Source organism: Ochotona curzoniae, unplaced genomic scaffold (assembly GCF_017591425.1).
Source record: "Ochotona curzoniae isolate NIBS_2020 unplaced genomic scaffold, NIBS_Ocur_1.0 contig_4501, whole genome shotgun sequence".
Lineage (NCBI taxonomy): Eukaryota > Metazoa > Chordata > Mammalia > Lagomorpha > Ochotonidae > Ochotona > Ochotona curzoniae.
The window spans coordinates 9,085,797-9,104,391 of record NW_024466307.1 but is presented as its reverse complement, the minus strand read 5'-3'; the positions used below and the strand labels follow the sequence as shown (position 1 = coordinate 9,104,391).

The window sequence follows — 18,595 nt, the reverse complement described above, 5'->3', positions numbered from 1 at the left end:
TATACCTCTTGAGTCGATAAGCGAGATCGAGAGCATATTCTTTTTTGTGTGTGCCTGGTTGTAGCTTGTTCTCAAGATCCAAGATACATTTTTGATTAATCACGAAGGCTTCGAGGTCATGGAGAGCAAATGTGTTTGTGGAGTGTCAGCTGATGCTGTCAGATAAATGTCTTAAGCTTAGCCAGGGTTCATGCCCCAGCTTTAGGCTGTGCCGAATGTCTCCCCTTGTTGAGGAAGATAACAGCCCCCACTGCAGGCGACTGAGCTGTTTGCTCACTGAAAGGGCTGACCTTGCCATATGGGGCCACAATCAAGTGAAAGAAAGAATGTAGATGTTTTAATTGAAACTGTAAATTTAGACTTTTTGTGTGATACAGAGATGATCCTGGTATGTACTAACTAGAGCTGTGGATCTTAGCTCTACTCTGATTTTGACCAGCTCTAGAGTCTTTCTGATTAGATGCCTAAGGACCGGTGATTTTCTCATCTGTATTGTTCTTGGTGTATTCTGAGAATATTTTGGCATTATTGGTGTAACACTGAAATGTTGCAAAGACGTAAAAAGGTTTGTGAGAATCTGAAGGGGTATGGTCCACCTGGAGTGTGTATGGTAGAAATCACTCTTGCTTAACGATGTTTTCAAATCCACTAAACAAAATTATGATCTGGACAAAGAGAGGTCACTTGTGTTAATGGCCCTTGTCCATGTCCCCTCTTATCTTCAGAGGACTCATTTAATCACATTTACCCCCACTTACAGTAATTTGTCTTCTTTTACTAGACAGACTCTGTAAATAGGAAATAATGACAAACCTATGCCAACACCTGGAGAATGCTGTGTACTGAGGCTTTCACTGTTTGAGACTGAAGGCAATTGGATTGATCATATGGCGATGCATAAATAAATGAGTTCTCTGTAGGCTATTTGTGAGCATTTGCTGCAAAACACATTAAATGGGGAAAAGAATTTTAGTTCCTTCCATCCCATTCCAGTTTGTTCATTTCTCCAAAGAAGCTGGTCTACTTTTCTCTCAAGAAGTTCAGGCTGCCATGGGTAAATCGTCAGCGCTAATTAGACACAATAATGCTGTTTTTAAAAAAAGAAAGCAAGAAATAACACATCTGTCATGAACTCCCACCAGATCTCTTGGAAATGAGACATTTTAAATATTTTATGCTGAACACAAAATATCTCGAGGAAATGGTTTTATATTTTGTATCCCAAAACAAAACTATCAGTGTCAGTGAACAGCTCTGCTTAAAAACATTCCATTTTAAATTATTTCATTTAAAATTCCCTCACACTTGAAATGTAGATTCTACTGGCTATATATAAAATCCAGATTGTAAAGCAGGAAAGCTTAATGGAATGAGAAGGAAATGAGAGAAATTCTATTAATTTTGAAAAACCTTTCCTTCTCCAAATGATACCGCAGGAATGTGTGTGGCATTTCATTATCTAGAGAACATTTCTTCTGTGCATATTGGTGGCTGGTGAAGAAGGTGGATTTGGGTTTAGTTTTATTTGATTGGCTTTGATTTGATCTGGTTTCTGCAATGACTAAATTTACAAAACAGACCAGGTAGGAATTGGGAGAGACCAAACATAACTTCACGGTCGAATGTGAAGCTTCTGGTGATGATGCTGAAAGAACCAAATCAGAGTGTACATTACCGTTTTATAACTTTCTAAATTATTAAAGATTAGCAATAATTAATGCCAGATCAGACTTATAATCATGGCTTATATGAAGTTCTTAAATTCTCCTTTCTTCCACTTTAACTACAGTTTAGATCTGATCTAAATTTTGTAGTTAGTATGTCTTTAAATCTCCCTTGCCCATCATCCTTAATTGTTTTTTCTTCTTTCCCTCATTATCTCAAGAAATGCTTTTTATGCACTAGACTATCAGTGGTGCATACAGCACCATTTCTGTCACCAGTTTCTCGAAACTGCTGCCAAAATGTGGTTAACCCTTTCACTGATATGATTCTCAGTCCCATCAAGTAAAAAAAATACTGAATATTGCGATGCCCAAGGCAGATCTGAAAAGAACCTAGGAACTGTTTGATGTTCATTGTAAGTGTGTTGAGTTATGCAGGAGACTGATGGTTAATCATCATACAGCAAAATGATTTCTTCAGATTCAAAGATAATCCTCAACACCAGGTAGACCCACCCTGGGAATGGAATGGAGCAACAAATTGCTCCTAAATGGGACTAACCAAAAGCTGGCACCCAAGCCATTACCCATGACCTACACACTAATTAGTTCTTTCCATTTAATGTAAATGTTAGCACATCTGTAGCATTTCTGTTTGTCACGACACTATCTCCTTTTCTCCTTCTCTTATCCTTTTCCAAGACATGTCTTTTTTTGCTTTCATTTAAAGTTGGGTTTTTTTGTAGTTATGTTGTTGTGTTTGTCAGAGAGAGATCGATCCCATATGCTGGTTCACTCCTCAAATACCTTCAATGGCCAGGGCTGAGCCAGTGGTGAAGCTGGGAGCCACGAACTCACTCCAGGTGTGCCTTGTAAGTGACAAGAACCCAAATACTGAGCCATCACTGCAAATCTGAGGTCTTCATTGGCAAAAAGCTGAAATCAGGAAGCAGAGCAGAATCACAAATTCTGTGATTTGGGCAAATAGTTTCTTTACCAGGAGGCAAGCACTATCGTTTTATTTAAAGCTTAACTCCGGGAACAGGCGTTTGGTGCAGTTGTTAAGTCACTGCTTGGAACACCCACATCCCATGCTAAAGTGCCGGGTTCAAGTCCCAATTACTTCACTTCTGATTCAGCTTCCTGCTAATGTATCCTGGAGCTGCAGATGATGGGTCGAAGATTTGGCCCCTTGCCATTACAAGGGAGTCCTGATCGAGTTTAAGGCTCTGGGCTTCGGCCTGGCCCCGCCCTAGGTGTTGCTCATTTGGGGAATGCAGCAACAGATGAAAAATTGATCTCTCTCTTTTTCTCTCTCCTGCTCTCCTTCCCTCCCCATCCCCTTACAAATAAAAAACGTAACAATGTTAACATAACAACATTTGTCCAAATGATCAATGACCAACCAAAGAGTATAAAAATGAAATAGTGTCATTATATTAACATGGTGTTTTTCTGAGTTTTTTTTTTTTCAATGCAAGAGCTTGTTTGAAAATTTGAGAGGTTATCTCAGAATTTCTGGAAAGAAACAAGTACTACAGATCCAAAATTTTTTTTCTACAACTGAAAATTTTCTTCATTTTTAATAGCATATAAAGTCTCATGGCATTTTCAGTTCCTTATTAGAGTTGCAAATCCTACTTTTTATTAATCAAGTGCTGGGACTGGCTTTGATTATACATTAAGATTTTTTAAGAACATGAGTCCCAGCTCCTCTTTGTCACTTAGAAAAATTCTAAAATAGCATTGAAATTCTACAGCAGTTCACTTTATCAGGCAAGGTAATTTTTAAATTATGATTTTTATCCATTTTCTTGAATTCACATTCAAAAAAAAAGTTTAATGCTAAATTTTCTATTCTGCTTCTTTATGTGCCAAACTTTTAAGCATGTTACATAATTGAAAATAAAATCCTTATTGACAATTATTACGCAGGAACAGTTATTATAATAATTATGATACATGTGGCAGTTCATTTTCTTATACTAACTTGGTTTCTTCAAAGCTCCTGGAAGGTATCAAATGCTCAGTGCTCTGTCAGGTAGAATCCATGCAGAAGGTCTCATTCTAAGGGTTTATACTGCTTCCATACTGACAAAGCAAATAGTTCATTATTTTCTATTCTATAGCCAATGTCAGCAGGCTGTGGATCACAGTGTCACAATGAAAATCTGAAAGAGCGACATTCTGGATGCTTCTGTGGGGAGCCAGGCTAATCTATCATAAGAAGATCATTTTCTTCTTCTGGAAGAAGCACTTTTAGTGAAAACCAAAGAACAGAAAACACAGAGGAATGTTTTTTTTTTTTTTTTTTGTTTTTTTTTTTTTAAAGATTTATTTTTATTATTTTTTTATTGGAAAGGCAGATATACAGAGAGGAGAGACAGAGAGGAAGATCTTCCGTCCGATGATTCACTCCCCAAGTGAGCGCAACGGGCCGATACTATGCCGATCCGAAGCCAGGAGCCTCTTCCGGGTCTCCCACGCGGGTGCAGGGTCCCAAAGCTTTGGGCCGTCCTCGACTGCTTTCCCAGGCCACAGGCAGGGAGCTGGAAGGGAAGCAGGGCTGCCGGGATTAGAACCGGCGCCCACATGGGATCCCGGGCGTGCAAGGCGAGGACCTCAACCACTTGCGCCACCGCGCCGGGCCCCAGAGGAATGTTTTAAATAGCAAAACTGTCCCTGACAATAATCTGACATTGTGAAGTGCACATCCCCATTGCATTGTGTACATAGCAGAAGAATGACTGTCATCCTTGAGAAACTCTAGACTCATACCTTCTCCAAGTAAAGAAATGTACAGGAAACACTGTGTTAGTAATCTCTCGTTACTCATTAGGCAAAACTAAATACAGCATGTAAAGAATGAAATCATGCTTTTAATTGTTCCTGTGTGTTTTGCTGGAATTTAAATCATCTGCTGCTTTTCTCCTAGACTTAGTGATATATTAGCATTTCTAAGTAGAAATAACAAGCATGGTGTGTGGTCCTGAGTTATGCTGGGCTTGTTGCCTTTGCTCTCAGCAAAATCTCCTGAATGTACTTCAGGCTTGATGATTCACAGATTTCAGCCTTCATTCTAAGCTGACCAGAGAAGAATGCTCCTGATCACAGGACATAAGGAAGGCCAGGTCATCTGAAGTGTGTGGAACAAAGAGATAGTAAGCAGGGGCCATGTGGTTTAGGGTCGCAGCACCAGAGTTCCGATTGCTAAGTGCCATGGGTCAGCACTGGAGAACCTTGAGCTGAGGTGTCATTGTCTCTGTGTTAAGTAGAAAATGGACTGTTGGGGGAGAAAAGAGTGGGACCAGCAGGCCATAAGGCAGCAGATTTGGGGGACTGGGCACTGGTGGCAAGGTGCGTATGGGAAGAAATGTTAACTCAATCATGTACACATGGAGATGAGAGAATCGCAAAGATGAGAAATTCATTTCTGACTCAAACTTCTTGGTCATGTATTTTACTGAGACGGTTTGAAATAGGTACAGGTTTGGGAGGAAAAATTCAAGTAAAATCATGGCACTTAGTCATGCTCTGCTTTTATAATTTAAAGGAAACAGTCTATAGATCAAAGAGGAGTTTTAGGATAAGAAAGAAAAAATAATAGTAAAATGTATGCCTTTGACGATTCCCTTTCACTAATAAGTTAAGCTTCGAGCATAACCTAAAATGTGTTAGATTGGAACACAGCAACATGAGTGATCAGAAACTGGAAACTCATGCTTGACTAGTACGGGCTACGTTAACCCTCAGGTTCAGGCAGTTTTGAAGAATGCAGATTTTATTCAGAGTATGCAAAGCATCCACCTTTGCAGTTGTGCAGTTTTTCAGCATGACAGTGAGCACATAATTTGAAAAGCAAGTTCTTCTTTCCTTGATTTCTTATAAAAGAAATTCAGTATTATTTTATTAAGGGTCTATAACCCACTGTTCCCTTATAAATTAGGGATCTTTGCTCAGTACTTTTTAATTTTTTTTAAGATGTCTTTTTAGGAGCCCCAGCTGGCTAATCCTCTGCCTGCAGTGCTGGCATCCCGTTTGGGCACCAGTTCAAGTTTCTGCTTGCCCCACTTTCCATCCAGATTCCTAACTATGACCAGGGGAAGCAGCAGACTGGACCAAGTTCTTGGATCCCTGAATCCATTTGGGAGGCTAGGAAGAAGTTCCTGCCTCCTGGCTCCAGACTGACTCTACTCTGACCATTGCACCATTTGGGATGTGAACCAGTGCACGGAAGAGCTCTCTCTCTCTCTGTCTGTCTGTCTTTCCCTCTCTCTGTAAAATAAAATCTTCTTTTTAATGGGCAATTCTTTAAAATGATTATTTATATGAAAGGAAGAGCTATTGAGAGAATGAAAGAACTCTTCTTTCTACTGATGAACTTCCCAAATTGCCACAATGGTTGGAGCTGAGCAAGTCCAAAGGCAGCAGCCAACGGTTTATTCCAGGTCCCCCACATGAGTACAGGGGCCCAAGCACTTGGGTTGTCTTCTCCTGCTCTCACAGCTGCATAAGTAGGGTGCTGGATTGGAAGTGGAACAGCTGGGACTCCAACCAGTGCCTATATAAGATGCAGGAGTCACAGGCTGCAGCTTAACCTGCTGTGCCTCAACACCAGCCCCACTATTTCTCTTTTTATTAAATGGCTGAGCAGCAGGTCCGGAATGGTGGCCTAAGTGGCTAACGTTCTCGTCTATCATGTCCAGGATCCCATGTGGGCTCTGTGTCATATCCTGGCTGCTCCAGTTCCGATCCAGTTCCTTGCTTCTGGCTTGGGAAAGCAATAGAGGATGGTCTAAGTCATTAAGACCCTGCAACCACGTGGGAGACCAAGAAGAAGCTCTTGGCTTCAGATGGGCTTAGTTTCAACCGTTGCGGCTACTTGGGAAGTGAATCAGCAGACAGATCATTCTCTCTGCCTCTTCTTCTTTCTGTAAATCTAACTTTCCAATAAAAACAAACAAAATCTTTTTTAAAAAATGACTAAGTAGCCCATTGCAAATACATTTTCTCTGTGCACCCTGTTCAGACTTGGCAAAAACACCTCTCATGCCTAGCCTGGGACATCAGGTGCACAAATGTGTACAAAAGTCCGGTGTTAAGCAGATTTTCTGCCTCTGTGGTAGCAGCGTTATGATGCAGTTGTGTGTAAGACCTTGTCTGACAGTCACTGAGTTACAGCAGCATTGTAAAAGGGAACATTTTGTGTGCCTGCTTTGCATTTGGCTATTTTGTTTCAAGGAGCCCGCTTGTCTGCCTTGACAGACTTGGAAAAGAAACTTTAGTATTGAGTGGCAGTAGTAAGAAAAGATGGAACTGGAAAAGAACAAATTTAGTATATTACTTCAAAAAATGTGAGAAAGGACAAACTTTCAAAGTTAGATCCCCTGTCAGGTTAATTTAGATATTTTGTAGAAAGTACTTTGCAAGGTTCTGACATCCTATTGAATCATTTTGAGTCACCAATTCCTGTGGAGTGATCGCTTGGCCATTGTGGGCTACCGGATCCCCCAGGGTAGACGGAGTAGAAGCGAAGTCCGAGTCATGTGTTGACAGGAGGAAGCCATCCACTGTGTCTTTCATGATCTGATGATCAACAGGAGGGCAGTGGATGAGTGCTAAGGCAGGTAGAAAAGACTTTGGTAAGAAGCTGTCATCAAAGTGTAGGAACGGAGGAGTTCAAAATATTAGCACGAAATGAAGTTGGGAACTTTCTGAAAGTTTTAATACTTTAAAAACTGGGGGATAAAATTAAATATCATCATTAAGTATAGTGTGAAATGGGCTCAAATTTTCCACTTTCCTTCCTGGCCGCCTCTTGGGTGTTTCGGAAAGCTCCTGATTTCTGTGTCTTTGTGTGCCTTGTAAAAATTCCTGTCAGCAAAGGTCCCTTCCTCATTCTTTTGTCACCCTAAGAGATGTGGACTGTCAGCCCATCTGCTTTGCTTCTAAGTATCATAGTCCTTTTTGACTAATAAATGAAACAGCAGTAACTTTTATTGTTTTTCAAATTAGAGTCAATTTTCATTACCAAGGGAAAAAATATTAGTAAACAAAGAAATAGAGATGCTGAAATTGTGAAAAATTTGTTAGAGTGAAGTACAGCCCCATGAACATTATAATTATTTGTTCTTTACCCCTCCTTCTCTACCCAGGCTTTGTGTCTTCAAAGTCACTAAAACAATGGTATTGGACCTTTCTTGCCTGGTAGTAATGAAACTTACCTTTATGTGAGCAAAATCTGTGATATGAATTTACCTCAATAAACCCATGAATATTACCAGCTACATTATGGGTTGACTTTGAAAAATATGCATTCTTTTTTTTTTTTAGTTTTTTATTTATTTTTATTCAAAAGGCAGATATACAGAGAGGAGGAGAGACAGAGGGGAAGATCTTCCTTCTGATGGTTCACTCCCCAAGTGGCCACAATGACTGGAGCTGAGCCAATCTGAAGACAGGAGCCAGGAGCTCTCCTCCGGGTCTCCCACGTGGGTGCAGGGTCCCAAGGCTTTAGGCTGTCCTCAACTGCTTTCCCAGGCCACAAGCAGGGAGCTGGATGGGAAGCGGGGCCGCCAGGATTAGAACCGGCAACCATATAGGATCCCGGCACATGCAAGGCGAGGATTTTAACCGCTGTGCTGTCGCGCCAGGCCAAAAATACATGTTCTTAAGAATGTTCAACAGTGGGCAGACTGTCAAGAATAAATAACATGAAAAGAATACTTCAGACAGCGACTGAAAATGGAATTTAAAAGATTTTTATTTTGGTTTGAAATACTTTTAAATCCACAAATACAAACGGTTCTCAAAAAATTTCATGGAAATAGTGTTTTGAAAAGCTAAATTTTAAAATTTTAGGTGCCTTTATGTATTAGACACCCAATGGGATTATAAATACGTAGAAGGGGACAGTAATTCGCAGCTAAGAATTGAAGAAAATTATTGGTTTTGAGTTCTAAGTCTACTGATGTACCAGAGGTGGGAAATGAGCAGAATTATTCAGAGAAGTAGATCATAAGTGGGTGTCAGCCTTAAGGGAGAGGGGAGAAGAGAGGGGAGCAATGGAGAGAGTTTAAAAGAAAAGGAGTTTATTCTGTAATCACAGGCTTAAGGGACAACTAAATATAATGTTTAACAAACAGGGTAGAAAAACCTCTATTCCATAGGAATATTGGCAAATGCTATAAACAATAATCAAATCATAGGATATCAACTTATTCTAATACATACAGCATTTTTTTTTTTGCTCTATATATTTGCTACCACGGATCAAAGAAAACATAACTGTCTTTTTGGATCTGGTTTATTTCACTAAACATAAGTTCCTGGGTCCTGGGTCCTGGGTCCTGGGCTGGGATCAGTTCAGCTCCAGCTGTTGTAGCTACATGGGGAGTGAATCAGCGGACAGAAGAGCTTTCTCTCTGTCTCTCCTTTACTTTGTAAGTCTGACTTTCCAATAAAGATAAATGAATCTTTAAAAAAAAAAATACCCTTTTGAAATGGGTGATGATGGTTGTACATTAGTGTCAGTATTTTATTAAAAAAAAATTGTTGATTGGTTAGCACCTATCATTAGGAGGTTGCAGTAATCCGCTTTGGAATGGCCTGTGAACACGAATGTAGGAATAGATCCTCTCTCTGGTAAATGGACTAAAAGGTATTGCTCACATGTATCTGTAGAACAAAGGCCAGCAATATGTATTTTGATTTGTTGATGAGCTTCTAAAAGTTGACCAAAGTACTATGAGTTCTAGTTGAAGAAAAATATAGCCGGTGTGTATCTTTCTCCTTTACCAGTTCCATGATGTAAATTGTGTTACCCGGTTTTTCATGAGCAGGCCTTTATAAACCTCATCCTGCTGTATTTCTCATTATCAAAGTGGGTAGTTTACCACCCGTATGTCATTCATACGGGCTAACTGTGTATACGCTGAATAAGGTCAAGATGAAAGAATCCTTGAGCCTGCTTTTATTAACATGAAGGTTGATATCTTGAAAGATACCTACCCAGATATCATATGTAATCTCCTATCAGGATTGTATCTGGGCTACAGTGTGTATGACACTCCCCATTTTGAATAGGAGAAAGGCCATTGTTACTGTCGGGCCCGTATTCAAACTAAATGCACATCTAGTCCTTTGTGGCTGCCATTTTTATCAAGCATTCAAAACAGCTTCCCTGTGCTGCTCTGTCGTTTTCCTGCAAATCACTGCTCCACTGGTATGATTTCTAGTGAGACAGCTTAGACTTCAGCGCCTTTCCCTCAGTAGCAGAGAAAAGATGTGTCTGGTGTGTACGGCGGAGCACGTCGATTCATGTGTAAATGATCACTTGGCCTTTATGTGCTTGGCCTGTGGAGAGCACACACGCAGATAAAAGGCTCCGCAGGTCAGGGCTCAGTACGTGCAGGTTTCTCTGGTGGCCACAGTGACAGCATTAGAATTGTTGTCACAGATTATCAGACACGCTATGATGTCGCATCATTATTTATTTGCAGTCTATGTGTCAAATAAGCTCCCAACACAGAAAATGCCTCTGTAGTAACTGAACACCCCCACGTACCTGGACTCTGTTTTATCGGCTCACATGCTGAATCGCAGGCGTTGGTTTGGGTTTGCATGATGTCCAAACTGATATTGTCATGCTTCTGTCATGAGAATTTCTGTCGCTGAGCTGTCTCCTTGTAGTCCTTCTATGTGGTGTTTTAGTTCCTTCGTGCCTGATTGTTAGCCAAGTTTGCTGAGTACTGTCTCATCAGTCAGAGTAGATATAAAATACTGTTTGGGTATGGGTAGCAACTCTGAATACCACATGGAAACTAGTTACGTAAACTGTAAAAATTGTTCATCTGTGACTCACTTCGTTTTCTTTAACGTGTAACACTTAACATGGACTCAGTATTAACTTTGGTAATTGTTTTAAGATTGGTTTTATGTATTTGAAAGACTCAGACAGAAAGAGACCGAGACAGAGAAGCCTCCATCTACTGGTCCACTTAGGAAATGTCCACAGTGGCTGGGCCTGGAGCTGGGCCTGGAGCTGGCTCTGGCTGAAGTCAAGAGCCAGGAGCTACACCTGGGTCTCCCATGGAGGAGCAGGGACACAAAGAGTTGGGTTGTCTTCAGCTGATTTCCCAGGTGCATTAACAAGGAATTGGGGGCCCCCACACGATGGCCTAGTGGCCACATCCCTGTCCTACAGGTACTGGGATCCCATACAGGTGCAGGATCATGTCCTAGCTGCTCCACTTCCCCTCCACCCACTGCTTGTGGCCTGGGAAAGCAGTGGAGGATGGCCCAAAGCCTTGAGTCCCTACACCTGTGTGGGAGACCCATGAGTTCCTGGCTCCTGGTTTCAGATCAGCTCAGCTCTGGCCGTTGCTGCCATTTAGAGAGCAAATCAACAGACGGAAGACCTTTGTCTCTCCTTCTCCCTGTAAATCCACCTTTCAATAAAAAATAAATAAGTCTTAAAGAAAAAAAAAAAACAGGGAATTAGGTCAGACTCTAACTAATGCTGGTGTTGCAGGCAATGACTAATCCACAATGCAAGCCCCTAACTTCGCTATTAAAAGAAATAACTGGTTCCTGTTATTCGGAATCACATCAGTTCTCTAGGAGTAAAAGCTAAATATTAAATTGTAAGGGAAATTCATGTATTCATGATAATAAGAAATATATTAATCTTTCAGTGATAATGCAGCCTGTTTATTATTGGTAAGATCGTAAAAGTATAACTGGTACACCTCTTTATGTAACTTTCAATTATTTGTATAATTCACATTTTATTTATTTGTTGTCACATTATAATTCATGTTATTTTGTGAAGTGGGTTAGAAACCTAGAGAATATATTTTATATTGCCTTCCTTAATAGATGTTTATCAGAACACTGTTGATACATAACCCCTGTTCCTCTCACTATGGTGAGATTAAATCGGTTCTAAATAACGCAGTTAGTATTATAAAATTCCCCTTCTGTCTTCCTCAAAAAATCTTGTGCACTGCTGACTATATTGTGTCTGAAGAGAAAATCCTTTCACCTGGCCAAAAAGTGGAAGGATTAAAGATATTGATTCCAGATATTGATGTTCTGTTAGTTAAAAGCAACTGTACTATTTATATAGCAGATACTTGTATAATTAACCATGTTTAACTTATCTTTTAAAAAACAGATTTATTTATTTCTTTATTTTTAAAATCAGAGTTACATAGAGAGGGAGAAACAGAAAGATGGCCAGAGCAGCCAAGTTTGGGTCAGGCCTGAGCCATGAGCCAGGAGTCTCCTCCAGGTCTTCCCCATGGGGGCAGGGCTCCCAACACTTAGGTCATCTTCCACATGTCCTAGATATGTTAGCAGGGACCTGGATTGGAAGAAGAACAGCTGGAACACAAACAGGCAGCCAAAGAGGATGGCAGCATCGCTGGTGGCAGTCTTACCAGACACACCACAGCGCTGGCCCATTTGTGTAAATTACCTTTAACTAGTTGTCACCAAGGACTAAGCCACAAGGGGATATCTGTCTTCCTTCTCCTTTTCTCTCTCTGCTTCATCTTCTCATCACAGAAGCCATCTAAGATCTGAAAGAGGGACAGTCTCACAGTGGGGTGATAACTGAGCTGGGCCTTCCCCTGTGTGTGTCCCCTCCCCTCCCCCCTCCCCCCCAGCCCTCTCCTCTGACCCGCTGCAATGGTTTATGTTCTCATCTCTTCCAGTCTTCTTCCTAAACATCTCCTGGACTGAGATAATTCATTAAGCTTAGCCCATTTTACATTGGAAAAATAGCCAGCAGGAAATTTCCAACTTTTGAAACTTCAGAGTAAGGGGAACACTGCCATACCCTTTAGTGCCAAATAGTAACTACAGAATAGTCATCATCTGTAGAAATGTTTGTATTTTTAGCTTAAGGAAAAAGTTTGGCAGTGATCACCTATTTCTTAATGTCTCACTGGCTTGATTGTATTTGGTGTAGCTTGATTTCAGCTGGATGAGGGATTGGAAAAGGCACAGTGAAAGACAACAAAGCGAATGGAGGAGATGGGCTGATGGAGGAAGAGTGTGAGTGCTGTGGTTTGGAAGTGTCCACTCAAACGTTCGGTTGTTTGGGCCCAGCACAAACTCGGTGGCTAAATCCTCACCTTTCAGGCACTGGGCTCCCATATGGGTGCTGGTTTGTTTCCTGGCTGCTCTGCTTCCCGTTAGCTCTCTGATTGTGGCCTGGGAAAGCAGCAGAGGATGTCCCAAAGCCTTGGGACCCTGAACTCCAATGGGAGACCTGGAAGAAGCTCCTGGCTCCTGGCTTTGGATCAGCTTAGCTCCGGATGTTGCTTGGGGAGTGAACCCACGGACATAGGATCTTTCTCTCTGAATTTTCTTCTCTCTGTAAATCTGCCTTCCCATTAAAAAAAAATAAATAATTTTTTTTAAAAAATTCAGTTGTTTACAGTTGGGGGGGTTCTTACTGTGGGTGGAGCTCTGAGGAGGAGATTGGGTCCGAAGGATGCTCCCTCCCCCAGCAATGGGATCGATGGAGGGATCCCGTCCCTCCTGCCTTTTCGTTCTCCCCCATAGTGGGGGCACAGCAGTCGTCCCTTCTGAAGGATGTGGCCCTCACCAGACAAGAACCTGTCCTTGAGTTGATCTCTGACTCATCTACCTCCTCAATTGTGGGAAGCAAATTTCCACTCTTCTTAAATGACCCAGTCTCAGGGACTTTATTGCCGCAGCACAAGATGGATTAAGACTGTGGGTTATCAAAAGATGAAGTTGTCAGTCAAAGAGCAGATCCATCTAACTCCATGTGCCACCTTTCTACTCAGTGACCCGCACGGACTGGCTGTGAGGGAGGGTGAACAACCGTAATGCAGATTATCATCTCAGTGCTTCTGACACTCAAGAATTTTAAGGAAGTCATCAAATTCTGCCTGCACATTGGTATAATTGATGTCTCACTGAAGGCATGCAGTTAGGTGTGTGGGTGTGTATAAATATCTTCATGTATATGTGTATGGTATATGGCATAAAAACATAACACTTGAATTTAAGTATCAACACTTGTGGCAATTTTCCTAAGAGTTTATCTTTCGCATCTGTGTTGAGATAGGCTTACTATAATTATGACAATTAAAGACACTTAAAAGTAGCAAACAGATTTGTTTTTATATATGTAATAATTTATTTCCCCTGGTAGCTGAACTCAATATACTGTCTCTTTTTGAGTTTACTTTTATCCAGCGGGGGGGTGGGGGGGGTTGTTTCAGCCTGTTGTAGCCAGGCCCTTTTCTTTATAAGGAAGAGACCCACTCAGCTAACTCAACCCCTGATGCTTATGAATGTATGGTTTAGCTTCTGAAGAAGATTTTTTATTTAAGATTTGCTTTATATATTTGAAAGGCAGACAGAGGAAGGGGCCGAGAGAGAAATATTCCAGGTGCTGGTTCAGTCTCAGCAGACCACAACACCCAAAACTGAGCCAGACTGAAGCCAGAAGCCGAGTCTTCCAGCTAGGTCTCCCAGATAGATGACAGGAGCCCCGATGCTTGAGCCATGTTCTGCTGCTTTCCTAGGCACATTAGCAGTTAACTGGATCAGCACTGTAGTAACCTTGGCTGGAACCACATTTATAAGGGATACATCACAGATGGTGTCTTAATTGCTATAACACAATGCTGGCCCTGGGAAGAACTTAATCCTCTACTCAAATTTTAATGTGAGTCATTTAGCCCTTATTATTTAGCATAAACTCCCTTGTAATATTGCTCATCCTACTTACCTGTACAATAGAGTAGTGAAAAAAAGTAGGAACCACAGTCCAACAGTCCAGCCTCCATGAGTCAGCATCCGGGTAACTAAGCAAGGTATCTATCATCTCTGTAGACTTTATCTGCGTCTCTCTAAAAGAGAACAGTAATAACTTGTATAGCCTGTGTGAACTCAGCGTAAAGATGCATCTAAAGCACAATGTGTGCCAATAATGTTATTCTGGAGTTTGTATGATATTGATTATCCAACCTTCTTTTGAAAACCCATTCCATGTTAGACACTGTACAAGAAAGAAACATCATGAAAGGGTTAAGATTTCTTGCTAGCAAGAAAGACATCTCTGTCTCTGAATTTGTTGTTAAAATCCTTGTACTCCATTCACACAAACCATGTATATTTACCAGATATCTGCTATCATCAAAACCCCACAAGGAGTTACAGAGAAATGAGATGCAGGTTGAAATGGTTTTTGAAAGAATAGTAGTTAGGTGCTGGGGAAGTAAGGAAATAAGTGAGTGGCAGGGATTGGCTTTGAACATATTTGGAGAAGAGTTAGACCCTTTTGTTCGAAACGAGAGCCTTTGACATTCAGCACCATTACAGCTACAGTCTGTGCCATTGTGCTTTTTGCACATGGTGAACACGCAGTGTGTGTTGGCATCAATGAGCATGGCGGTGATGGTGCAGGCTTTAGAGCACCACAAATTCCTCCCTTTCTTTTAGAGCTGTTAACTTTATTTGGCTTCTTCATTCCTTCATTTTCCACTGAATGAATGCCAGAAATTCTTTTTCAAATTTTTTCCTGTCTGATCAAGTCTTAGATAATGTCTGCTTCTTTTGGTAGCTAAGCATCCTCCAAACTCAGCTTCTTGCTTCAGTGAGAAGATATTATGGTATTGCCAATGGAAACCACTTCACATTTGGGCAACATCATGAAGTCTAAATGGCTCACATTCAAGTTTCAGTATGGATTCTGGTTCCTGCACATTTGCTGTCAAAAACCACCTTACAGGAGCCAAACTGTGGAATCCTCCCAAGTGTTAGGCACTATTAGAAGTACCATTAAAGTACTGAAGAGTTTCAAAAGATTATGAAATGCTGATATTTTTAACATATCCTGTAGTACTTCATGGAATTTTAATCAGCCCCTTGTTTCTGTCATGGGGTTAAAGATAATTGAAGTCCTCAATTTTATATAACATTGCAAGTTCAAGAAAGAATTCTTAACTTGGAACTTGTGTAAAAATTTTGTGCTTTGACATACCAGTGAATATACAGAACAATTCCCTGATTTTCAAATGAAATTGTGAAGTAGAAGTTTAAGAAACACATAATTGTTACTTTTTCTATGCTGCGTAGCTTAATCCCTTCTAACTTCCTTTGGCCAGCCTGCAGGAAAGAAGACAAACTGCAACATTATCATTAAAGTAGAGATTTTATAATATTATGGACTGTTTAGGGACAAAGGTCATTGGCCACTAGTCTTTGATGTAATAATTAAATTAACATAGAATACATCTCAAAGCCTTCCTGATGCCTGGCAATGTCTTCTTCACTTGAAAAACTAAAATACATAACTCACATGAAAATATAAGTTTAGGCACTCTGTATCAAATAAAAATCACATGTTGTTTATTTACAGTTTCTTGTGAGATTGTTTGTTGCATGTCTGTTTCCTCCATTAGAATATAAACTCCCTGAAGGCAGTGAGCACATCTGTTTTGGTGACCACCATTTCCTCAGCTTTTTGAAAAACATGTTAGTTGAAAGAAAAATAAAATGAAGTTACATGGATTTGTACCCAAGATTCATGGACTAACACAACATAACCCATATCGTCTACCAAAGTATTATGTAAAATGTAGTTGACATTCCCTATATCATTTATGTTGATCAATAAAAGCCTATAATAACATTGAATCATGACTCAAGGCTCACGTAGGAGATCCTGTTGAATTTATTATAATTTACTCTAGCTTTAGTGTGTCCAAAGATGGAAACATCTAAGAAGTGGGTCATTTAAGTGTGCCTTTCAATTATCTCGTCAATATGATCGTCTTAACCAGTTTGGGGAGTATTGGACTGAGTATTAGAGAACTGAAGGTGCTGATCTCTCATGAGCGTCTTAATGATAGCTTGTATCAGTTGTAACTGAGAGAGATACTATCCAGGGTGAAAATGGAGTTGGTATTCCATTGGAAACATTAAGAAGCCTAACTCATTAATAGCAGAATAAAGAGTGGTGGATCCCTTGTACTCCTCTCATGTAGATAATAGCCAATCACTTACTGCCAGGTATAGCGCAAGTAGAAAGCATTATCCTAAAGAAAACAGCACAAATTACGTAACAGACATAGTGACTGTTGTTTTTAGCAGGAGAGTCTCAGTTCAGTGTGCTGAATAGGAAAAGCAGTCTGTAGGTAAAATTGGGAGGTTTGTAATGTAATGTCATTTTCATTGTGGACATTACAGTACATTATAGATAATTTATGTGTCTAAATATTATTTCTCAGAACATGTGCAAATTTTATTTTATGCCACTTACCATACAGTACAGTTGGCAATAAGGTAGGTGAGTCTTGGATCCTTTCAAGGGGCAGCACGGCTGTAATGTCAAGGATGAGATGCGCGCTGTGTTTTTCCTTCGGCACTGGCTGCTTGGCAGTGTCTGCCACATACAGTGACTCCCGAAAATTTTAACATGACCTGAGCTCTTCTATGATTATCAACCTGTATTCTTAAAGGTTTTATGGTATTCAAACCACAAGTTGCTGATTTTTTTTTTTAATTGAACATCTCTTATTTCGGGGAGCTTAATCATCAAAACCGTTTTTTTATAATGTGCTGACAAAATGCAGGATATGTCAGTGAAAGATGAAATACCTCTAAAGCAAAAGGGGGAAGGTCTCATCTGGCTTCTTTACTAATGTTGGATGGTGGCCTGACGCACCGGTGACGCCAACAGTAACTGTATCCGATTTCCCACTTCCTGTACAGTGCTTCAGAGAATAGCGGCACATCTCTAACGAATGCAGAAGGATGCAGATTGCTAGATACTAGCTGTGCTGTAAGAGAGGCCACAGTCTCCACGGCATTGCTATTCCATCCATCTTATCTCAGATCTGCAGAGTGGAGAGTGTTAACTTACTCCTGTGTACAATTCCCAGTCCTCTCCCTGACATATGGAAGTCGCGCTTTCTGCACACACTCGTTTTCCATACCTGTAGTTCACACGTACTGAGCATGATGCCTGCAAAGGGAAAAACATGCAAACACCAAGGGGGCGTAGCTGGCGCCTGGCCTTTAGAGCCTTCAGCCGCCAAGCACGTAGCCCTGGGAACCCCTGATTGAAACACGGAAGTTCCTGTAAAGTAAGGGTTGGTTTAAGTTTTCTTGTTTGTTTCGTTTTGTTTTGTCTTGTTATATTTAAACAAGGGCCTAAATCTACATCCCAACAAATTTCAGAACTCTGCCATATACTTTTGTGGGTAGTGTTAGCTTATATTTGGGGACACAGTGGTATGTAGAGTGTGCATTTGTGTTTGTTAATTTTCCTCTTTTATTTTGAGAGGCAGAGAGAGAATGAGAGAGAAGGGTTCGGTGCTCTGGTTCACACCCCAAATGCCTGCAGCAGCACTGAGCTGCTGCCAGCCCCGGGAACCAAGAACCCTCACCTTGCGCATATGCCTCGGTGGCAGGAAACCAGTTGCTGGAGTCAAAGCTGCTGCCTCTTAGCATCGGGAGCCAGAGCTAGAACACTCCAAGGTGGCATGGGGCCCTCTGTTTTGTTTTTCTTTTCTTTTTTTTTTTTAGCCACTAGATATTTGTTCCTTTTAAAAAATCTGCTGAAATGAAGAGATATGTTTAAACATCAAAATAGTAAACAGTGCCGTATTTCTTCCTTTCATTATACTTTTCAAAAATAAATGTGAACAGTGCATGAATCCCTAAAAATTATGTCTATGGAATAAAAAAAATAGCTTTTTTTTTTTAATACAGAAGCTATTAATACAAAATCCAGAAAGTGGTATTGAACTCACTTTTAAAATAAATATATAGTTTAAAAAATTATGTTTCATGTAGCTTCAGAAGCTTTTAGCAATCATAAAAATATGATCATTCACCCAGATGATTGGGTTACTGAGTAACAGGCTTAGCAGCAGGAA

At 40.6% G+C, this 18,595-nt stretch overlaps 1 protein-coding gene across 5 annotated transcripts in view; it reads left to right on the top strand.

Moving 5' to 3' along the window:
• The window catches only part of FAM172A (family with sequence similarity 172 member A), a 270,353-nt gene that overhangs the window by 237,248 nt on the left and 14,510 nt on the right, over positions 1-18,595 (top strand). The gene's annotated exons all lie outside the window — the stretch shown is intronic.